Raw genomic sequence first — 10,186 nt, 5'->3', positions numbered from 1 at the left:
TTCACACATTAACAAAAACCATCGTTTCGGAAAGACAGTGATTCAAAAGCAAGATTATTTTCCTATAACTTTACTTAAGAGTAACCATAAGGTACTTTAGGCCATCTATACTAGGGGTTTAACCTTGGTTCCTTTCCTATTATTTCGAATCCTTGCATTAAGCTTCATAAGAGAGAATTTTACTTAAACTTGTTAAATGACCAACCTGGTTATCGTTTTCATGCCTATTCGCTTCAAGAGGGGTGAAGTCGATTGTTGCAGGGACGGGATTCGCCTCATTCCCTCCTTGGTTGGGCAGCGCGTGGTTATTCAATTCGGCGGCGTTTCGGCGCCATAGGAGCACTAGAGTTTTAAGAGGATAGAGAGAAAACGAGGTGAACATAAGAGGTTGGAGCGTGGAGAGAAAAGAGAGAATTCTACTGGTTCAAACGGATTCGAAAACGGAGTCCGTTTGGGGTAGGAAAAGCTTGTTGGGCTTATGGGTAGGAACGACCTCTTAGCCTAAGTTTAAGTCGCCGCATATGGGGGGGGATTAAGAGGGTGTCCTTAACTTGGAGAGCTCTTGAGAAGAGTGTACGTCTAGGGAGGCCTAGGGAAGAGTAAGGCAAGGGTTAGAGGAGAAGCACACTTTAAGTCTATTCACACGGGGGGGGAGAAGAGTGTAGGACATGTCCTGGAGCTTGAGGGAGGGCTTGCGCGTAGGGCCTTGTTGGGGGCTTGTCTGGAGAAGGGGGCTGGGAGGGTCCTTTTATAGGTGCTGGAGGGTGGACGTCCATGTGCGGGAAGGTGACACCTGGGTGGTGTAGGTGTCCCTGGAGAGAGTGTGGGCGTGAGACACCTGGGGGTGGAGGTGTCTCGAGGAGAGAGAAAGTGTGACACATGGGGGGTGGAGGTGTCCCCAAGAGAGAGAGAGCGCGACACCTGTGGATAGAGGGTTCTGGGAGGAGGGGGTACGTGTAGGGGTGTGCTGGAGGGTGCGTCTAGGTCGTGTACACGCTTGGGTGTCCCGGGCGGATTGTCGGTTTTTTTCACGGGCGGCGCCCGTGATGGGGCCCCGCCGGCCACCCGTCGTCGTCGTCCCGGGTGGTCAAAAATTTTTTTTGACGAAAATGTCCGGCCTTGCCCCGTGACCATGGGGGCGTGTTCCATTCGTTGATTAGACGCTTGGATAGTTACTATTTTAGGTCGAAAGTTCACAAATTAAAGGCTTAAAAGCTTAATTAAACCCATTCTGGGTACCCGTTTTTAGTTCAAAAAAAACTATTTTAAGCGTAAAATTATGCTTAGATTCCAAATTTGGATTCAAAATTACAAATTTCTAAGCAAAAATAGCTCATTTTCCAAAAATAAAAGTTTTTTTTATCATAAAAATGACAAACTAAGTTATATTTTTCAACTCTGAAGCAAGTACATTGTAATTTACAATGGGTATGTTACAGATGCAAATGAATGTGGATGTGGATGTGATAAGATGTGATGTGATGTAAATGGATGTGGATGTGGATGTGATGTGATGTGATGTAAGGGGATGTGGATGTGAATGTGATGAGATGTGGATGAAATGTGATGTGATGTGAATATATGTGGATGTGAATGTGAATGAATGGATGGATGTGGATAGACGTGCATGTGAATGAATGGATGGATGTGGATGAATGAGATATGATGTGGATAGATGTGGATGTGATGTAATGTGGATAGAATGTATGTGATGGGATGGGGATATAATGAATGTGATGTATGTGAATGGATGAGATGTGATGTGAATGGATGTTATGTGATGTGATGTGAATCGGGATTGATGTGATGTGAATGGATGTGAATGTGACGTGATGTAAATAGATGTGAATGGATGAGATGTGATGAGAATGGATGTGAAGGTGACGTGATGTAAATAGATGTGAATGAATGAGATGTGATGTGAATGGATGTGATGTGATGTGAAACGGATGTGATGTGATGTGATGTGAATTAGGATAGATGTGAATGGATGAGATGTGATGTGATGTGAATCGGGATAGATTTGAATGGATGAGATGTGAATCGGGATAGATGTGAATGGATGAGATGTGATGTGAATGGATGTGATGTGATGTGGATTGGGGTAGATGTGAATGGATGAGATGTGATGTGAATGGATGTAATGTGATGAGATGTGATGTGAATGGATGTAATGTGATGAGATGTGGATCGGGATAGATGTGAATGGATGTGATGAGAATGGATGTGATGTGATGTGATGTGAATCGAGATAGATGTGAATGGATCGGGGTGGTAGATGAGATGTGATGATAATGGATGTGATGGGATGTGATGTGGATCGGGGTGGTAGATGTGAATGGATGAGATGTGATGTGAAGGGATGTGATGTGATGTGGATATGGGTAGATGTGAATGGATGAGATGTGATGAGGATAGATGTGATGAGATGTAATATGATGTGATATGAATGGGTAGATGTGAATGGATGAGATGTGATGAGGATAGATGTGATGAGATGTAATATGATGTGATATGAATGGGTAGATGTGAATGGATAGATGTGATGAGATGTAATATGATGTGATTGGATGAGAATGGATGAAGGACAATAGTGATAAAAAACAGAAGCAGGAGACAACACACACAAGGGAAGCAAACCCTAATCCATATCCATCAACCATAAAGAAGGAGAGAAGCCATAGTCACCATCTCTCTCACACACATAAAGGAGAACACATCATAGTGTTATGTCCACACTACAAAGTAAACCTAATGTAATGTCCACACCACACATGACCAGCTGGACGCGGTCATAAACACACCACACGATATCTATCTACCATACTGTCACTCTGTCAGCACCCATGTGCTATCCTCCAGCTGTATACGAGCTTGACATTTCAACACTCCCCCTCAAGCTCGACATGTCCATCTCTAGGACTCCCAATCTAGTACGGAAATACTCGAACTTATCCTTACCAAGTGCTTTGGTAAAGATATCTGCAACCTGCTCATCTGTCTGCACATATGTCAAATCAACATGCCCATCTAGCACCTTCTCTCTGATGAAGTGATAGTGGACCTCAATATGTTTGGTCCTGGCATGATAAACTGGGTTGCTAGCAAGCTGAATACTACTCATGTTGTCACAATGAATGACAACGCGCATATCACTCGGTAACCTGACATCATCTAGCAACTTCTTCAACCACATAGCCTCACATGCAGCTATGGCTGCTCCACGATACTCTGCCTCTGTGGTAGATAAAGCAACTGTAGGTTGCTTTTTACTGCTCCAACTCACAGCTCCACTACCAAGGCTGAAAACATAGCCACTGGTAGACCTCCTGTCATATGCACTACCGGCCCAATCTGCATCTGTATATCCATAGACATGCATGTCTTTTCCTGCCTCATAGAAAAGACCATAATGCACGGTAGTTTTGACATATCTCAGAATCCGTCTCACAGCATCCAAGTGAGGTTTACGAGGACTCTGCATAAACTGACTCACCAAACCAACTGCATAACTGAGATCTGGCCTCGTAATGGTCATGTAGATAAGGCTACCAACCATTTGCCTGTACATGGTGATATCATCAAGCTCATCACCCAAATCAGCCCTAAGCTTCATGTTTTGCTCTAATGGTGTCAACATTGGTTTGCATGCTTTCATACCATACTTTGCTAGCATGTCAAGTGCATATTGCCTTTGCACCAACCATATACCCTTGCTTGTTTTAATCACCTCAATGCCAAGAAAGAACCTTAAATCACCAAGGTCTTTCATATCAAACTCTTTGCATAAAGAGGCCTTAACCTCATCAATGCCTTTCCCACAATCACCTGTGATAATCAAATCATCAACATAAATGACTATCATCACGATACCATCATGTGTCTTCTTCACATAAAGTGAAGAGTCTGCATTTCCAACCACAAATCCAATACTGACAAGATATCTACTGATCTTGTCACTCCAAGCACGAGGTGCTTACTTCAAACCATAGATTGCTTTCTTTAACCTGCAAACAAAAGTAGGATATTTTGGATGTACATATTTTTCTGGTTGTTCCATGTACACCTCTTCTTGTAGTTCACCATTCAAGAAAGCATTTTTGACATCCATTTGATGTAAAGCCCAACCTTTTTGTGCTGCTAGTGCAATGATAGACCTCACTGTGGCCATCTTAGCCACTGGGCTGAAAGTTTCATCATAATCAAGACCATAAGTTTGTGCATATCCTTTAGCGACCAGCCTTGCCTTATGTCTCTCTAGGCTGCCATCTGACTTGCACTTTACCTTATACACCCATTTGCAACCAATTGCATTCTTTCCTTGCGGTAACTCAGCCAATTCCCATGTATCATTTTTGTCCAAAAAGCATCCATCTCTTCATCCATGGCTTTCTCCCATACATGCTCTCCAATAGCCTCTGTATAGCATGTAGGTTCCACATGCTTTACCATAGATGTCATGTATGCATAGTGCATAGCAAAATCTCTATATGTCAATCTTTCCACTGGATATCTGACTCTCTGGGATCTCCGCAATGCATGCGGGTCACTCTGTACACCTGTAACTCGAGCATGTGGTGGCACATATCTGTCCTGCCTAGCACCAGGTGTGCGTAAAACAGGTATGCCGAGCTCCTCATCCATACTCTCAGAACTAGATGACTCATAACCTGTGATCCCAATTCCTTCAACTTTCTTCTTGCCTTTATCCATAGCACTACTCCCAGTGCTCACACTCTCATGCCTCAAACGTCCTGACCATGGACGTACACTGCTACTACTCTCAGCTTCTACTGCTGGCCCAGACATAGTAGTAGAACTAGAACTTGCTTGTGATGGCAAGTTCACAGGCACATTAGCCTCAAGTGTGTCAATGACTCCCTCATCTCTTGCTTTGTACCAACTAGCAAGCTCATCAAACACCACATCACGTGAGATGACTACTTGTCTAGTTTGAGGGTTATAACATTTGTAGGCCTTTCGATCCTGTGCATATCCAACAAATACACATTTCTCTGCCTTAGGATCCAACTTCCGTCTTCTTTCATCAGGCACATGGACATAAGCTACGCATCCAAAGACTTTGAGATGTCCAATGTCTGGCGGCCTGTAACCTGTACGCCGCATCTCTGGCGTGCTTCCATGAATGGCTTCTGTAGGTGTTTTGTTCAGGATATACACTGCAGTAGCACATGCTTCTGCCCAATAGTAATCTGGCATGCTTTTTTCATTGAGCATTGCCCTTGCCACTTCACATATGACTCGATTCTTTCTCTCAGCCACACCATTCTGCTGAGGTGTATACCTGCATGTCAACTGTCTCCTTATCCCATGCTTCCGCAAGAAATGCTCAAAAGCTTTTGAGGTGTATTCACCACCTCCATCTGTTCTCAGACACTTAATCCAACAGCCATATTGTTTTTCTACAAGAGCTTTGAAATCCATGAATTTTTCCAGCACTTCACTCTTCTCTCTCAAAAAATATATCCATGTCATCCTACTGAAGTCATCTATAAATGTCACATAGTATAGACTTCCTTTGATAGATGGGTTTTGTGCTGGGCCCCATACATCACTGTGCACTATCTCAAGTGGTCTATTACTCATGTTTCCTTCTCTAGGAAACCTCAACCTTGCCTGCTTTCCAAACTGAAAGGCTTCACAAACATGCATATGTCCATCATATTTGAATCGAGGCAATCCACTGACAATGCCTCTTGTTTGCATGTTCTTTAATCTCTGTATATTGACATGCCCAATCCTCTTGTGCCACATGTCAATGTCCTGCACAATCCCATTGCTCTTTGAAAACATGGCTGAGCTCAATTCTGGTATGCCTGCATCCAATTTGAACAACCTTCCTTCCTTCTTGCCCTTGGCAATTAATCTACAGCCATGCTTAAAGTCTTCCACAAAACAGCCATTCTCATTGAATCTTACTTGTAGTCCCTGCTCAACCATTTGGCCTACTGATGCCAAATTCTTTGTGATGGATGGTACATATAACACTTCTGACATATTCTTCACATTTCCATCATGCATCCTCAAAGGCACACTGCCAACATGTGTTATAAGATGCTGAGTATCATCTCCTGTGAGACCACATAACCATTTGTATCCAATGGTTGCATCTTCTCAAACCACTCCCCATGACATGTCATGTGGTTTGAGGCACCTGAATCCATATACCATGACTCATCTCCTGCATTCTGAGAATCCATTGTCCCCATAACATGCTTCATTGCAAAAAGATGATTCGAACTCCCATCATTGTTACTAGTAGATGCATAATTTCCATGTTGTGGTCTTCCATTCCTCATATCATTCTGCTTTTTGTAACAATCTTTTGCCATATGTCCAAGTTTGCCACAATAGTGACATTCAATCCCATTCAAATTTTGTTGAGGACCTTGCCATCGTCCTCTACCACGAGCACCTGTTCCAAATCTCCCCCTATGGGATTGAAATCCACGACCTCCACGTGATCCAAATGATGACTGTGAATTCTGAAAATTCTGAGTTGATTGTGGTTGAGTAGACCTGTCATTCCAACCACGTCCTCCACGGCCTCGAGGGGTAAATCTCCCCCTGCCTCGAAAGCCTCTAGATGAGTAAAAAGCCTGATTCCTTGCATGCTCATCATTGCTTGACGAGGATGCACCACCAGTAACACTCATACCACCAAGGCCAAGCTTCAATTCTTCCACAATGAGCAATGACACAAGCTCATTAAAGTCTGGCATTCCTCCCAACCTTACTGAGATGGAAGTGTCAAAAGATTTGTATTCTTTGCCTAAACCACGCAATGTGAGAGCAACCAAATCATCATCATCCATTGGGGCATGGATTGATGACAAGGAATCTGCATAACCCTTGATTTCCTGGACATACTCATGTATACTCCGATTCCTTCGTGTTACACTGTGAATCTGTTGCTTTAGTTGTATCTTCCTTGCACCAGTGTCTGTCTCATACATTCGGCACAAGATACCCCATGCTTCTTTCGGTGTATCTGCATCTTGGATGTGAATAAGCAAGGCATCTGTTACACATATGGAAAAATAATGCAACACCTTCGAAGACCGCTCTACCCATTGCTTGTGAGCCAGTAACTGAGCATTATTTGGTTGAGGAGGTAGATATGGCTCCGGGTCTTCCTCCGAGACGAGACTCCATAAACCTTTGCCTTTCAAAAAACTCTTCATTTGAAACTTCCACACTTGAAAGTTAGTTCAATCAAGCTTCTCTCCAACAATCTGTATCGGACCATCTCCCATTGTTGCAAAAAAATTGTAGTAGATATACCCCGTCGATCACAATGTATGAAGTACCTGTAATGCTCCAAATCTCTCCAAATCACATCAAATGCTTGCAAATTATGTGCATTTACATCCCACAATGATTCATCAACAATGTACACTCGATCAAAGTTGAAACCAAATGATACTCCACAAAAAAATTTCTGGTTTTTTTCTCGCCAGTAATTTCTCACCAGTAAGCAGTCAAGATTATGCTCTAAATCCTTCAAATCTTGTCCAAATTCAATGATTCAACTTGAATTGGCTTCCCAACACATTGATCCAACATATCCTAGAAGGGTTTGATCAAATTCTTCAAGGTGAATGAGAACCACCAATTTTTGTAGCTCCCTGGTTTGCTTTTTTCTGCATCTGTCAGGTACCACCTCTCACTAAAAGTGCTCTATCTCCTTCAAATCTCATCCAAATTCAAAAATTTTTGAATCAAAAGTTTAGCAACTCATAGGACTTTACTTGTACCAAAGGAATTAGGCCAATTTGATATAGACAAAGATTAATGCCTTGATTAAAAATGCTCTATTTCTGGACAGACTTTCTGCAAACCTGCACACCTCCGATAAATGACTTCAATGAGCTCCAAATTCATGAAATGAGCTGCAACCAAGCATCACAAGGCCTTAGAAATGTCTTTGCTAACTTCCCCAAGCTTTGAATGGCATCAAATGGATTAGAATTGAGTGAATGGCATGATATCTTATGAACCTGTCCAGAATTCAGCTCAGGGATGCGCCGCCTACTCCAGAGGGCTGTAGAAGAAGGGCAAATCACAATTGAGTGGATAGATCTCTTAGAAATGACCTAATCTATCATGGGTATAAAGGGCAAGCTCCAATTTTGAGTAGAATTGCCACATTTGATCCTCCACGGGGCATGTATTCTCTGGTTTGTAGGAATAAAAAAAACCAGAATTTTTCTTTCACAAATCTCCTGAAATACATCAATGTTTCATGCAATGGTTTTCTCCAGTGTTTCTAATACATGTGCCCTTTCACAATACATGTGAACCTCTGTGTTTCCTTTGTATTTGCCCCAATACCTTTGACAAAATACATTCCTTCACAAGCTTCCATGAAAGCTTCAAAACTAGAAATTTTCTGCTTGCTTTATGCACTTCAATCTTCACTGAACTTGCTCTTTGATACCTGCAATCCACAGAGGGGGTCTTGCTACACTTACCAATGGTCCTTAGCTCTCAGATCTGATGCCGGTGTGTGCTCCACAGCGTTTCCTTTGCTCCAAGCTCCAATGGCTTCCTTCACAGCTTTTTCTTCTTCTTCCCTCTTCTCTCACTCACTCTCACAACACAGCTAATGAGCTCTTGGCTCTGATACAATGATAAAAAACAGAAGCAAGAGACAGCACACACAAGGGAAGCAAACCCTAATCCATATCCATCAACCATAAAGAAGGAGAGAAGCCATAGTCACCATCTCTCTCACACACACACAAAGGAGAACACATCATAGTGTTATGTCCACACTACAAAGTAGACCTAATGTAATGTCCACACCACACATGACCAGCTGGACGCGGTCATAAACACACCACACGATATCTATCTACCATACTGTCACTCTGTCAGCACCCATGTGCTATCCTCCAGCTGTATACGAGCTTGACATTTCAACAAATAGGAATACATATGATTGGATGTGGATTAAGCAAAGTAAATTGATGTAGAAGAATGTGGAGTAACGAGAAATTATGTGGAACAATGTGGAAAGATGAGAGTTCGTTAGAAACTGTATTTATGACATGTTTTTAAATGACTGTTTTATGTCAAGAATGCTGGGAAAGCATTTTGACCATCTTGTGAATGAGGTCGTGGAGACCAAAGTGATAAAGTTGCAATAGCTGACAGAGAGTCAACAGAGGATGTCTCACGTAGCAAGGTTGGCCGAGGTCTTGACCAGCCTCTCTGTTCGATTTAAATGGTGAGCTTTCAGTACAACAGTGGATGAGGGACCAAGGAAGCGGCCTATGAGTGAAGCGCTAGGTGACCTACGAAGGATCCTAGAGGGTGCTGACCATACGGTGCTCGGGCTCTGGGTCGTCGAAGATACCCACACGTGCATCGAGGAAGAAAATTGCAATAAGAGTTAGAGTTGTTTTCTGAACTCGAGCATGGATCTGGTTGATTGGCCTTGCTGGTCCTCAACGAATGAGTCCATGGCTCTTTTATATGGATCTGTTGGTTGATCTTGCTGATCTTCAATGGAGAGTCCATCTGGACTTTTATAAGTGAATATATTTCTGGGTACTATGAGCTAGGAACTATTTAAAAGTCCCCTAAGTGGACAAGTGGTGGGCGTTCTGGTTGCCAATGATGCCATAGGTACACCGATGAAGGAATGATTAGAAACTAGAATTCAATCGGATATTTTGGAGGATTATGATCAGTGATACTATGGTTTCATTAAAAGATTTTTTTAAAGACAGCTCAATCTGTGAAACAGGCAATTTCATATTGGGTGTGTAAGTGGTGTGTCTATCTTGAAGTTTGCTTGAAGCGCCGGCTAGGGGGCCTGGTAACTCTTTTCCCTGGTACTACCCGGGACAAAACATAACCAAATTCCTAAATGGATCCTATCACTACAAAGGTTGGGTGGTTGGCTAGGGATTGGATGGGGTTAGGCTGGACCTCTAAAATGAGACTCAATTCTGTTATGGATCCTACCACTACAAAGGTTCCCATGGGATTGGATGGGGTTATGCTGGACTGATGGACCTCTAAAATGAGACTCAATTCTGTTATGGTACGATAGATGAAGTAAATCCCGGATAGTCTTATTCTATGGAAAAGAATAAATGGTTGTGCCTCTGGATGAGGAAATAAGTGTTGGTCTCTATGATCCAAGTGCAAGTTT

Source organism: Cibotium barometz, chromosome 62 (assembly GCF_041138505.1).
Source record: "Cibotium barometz isolate CiBa-2024 chromosome 62, ASM4113850v1, whole genome shotgun sequence".
NCBI classification, from domain to species: Eukaryota; Viridiplantae; Streptophyta; class Polypodiopsida; order Cyatheales; family Cibotiaceae; genus Cibotium; species Cibotium barometz.
The sequence above is the reverse complement of the archived record's forward strand: the minus strand, read 5'-3'. Positions refer to the sequence as shown.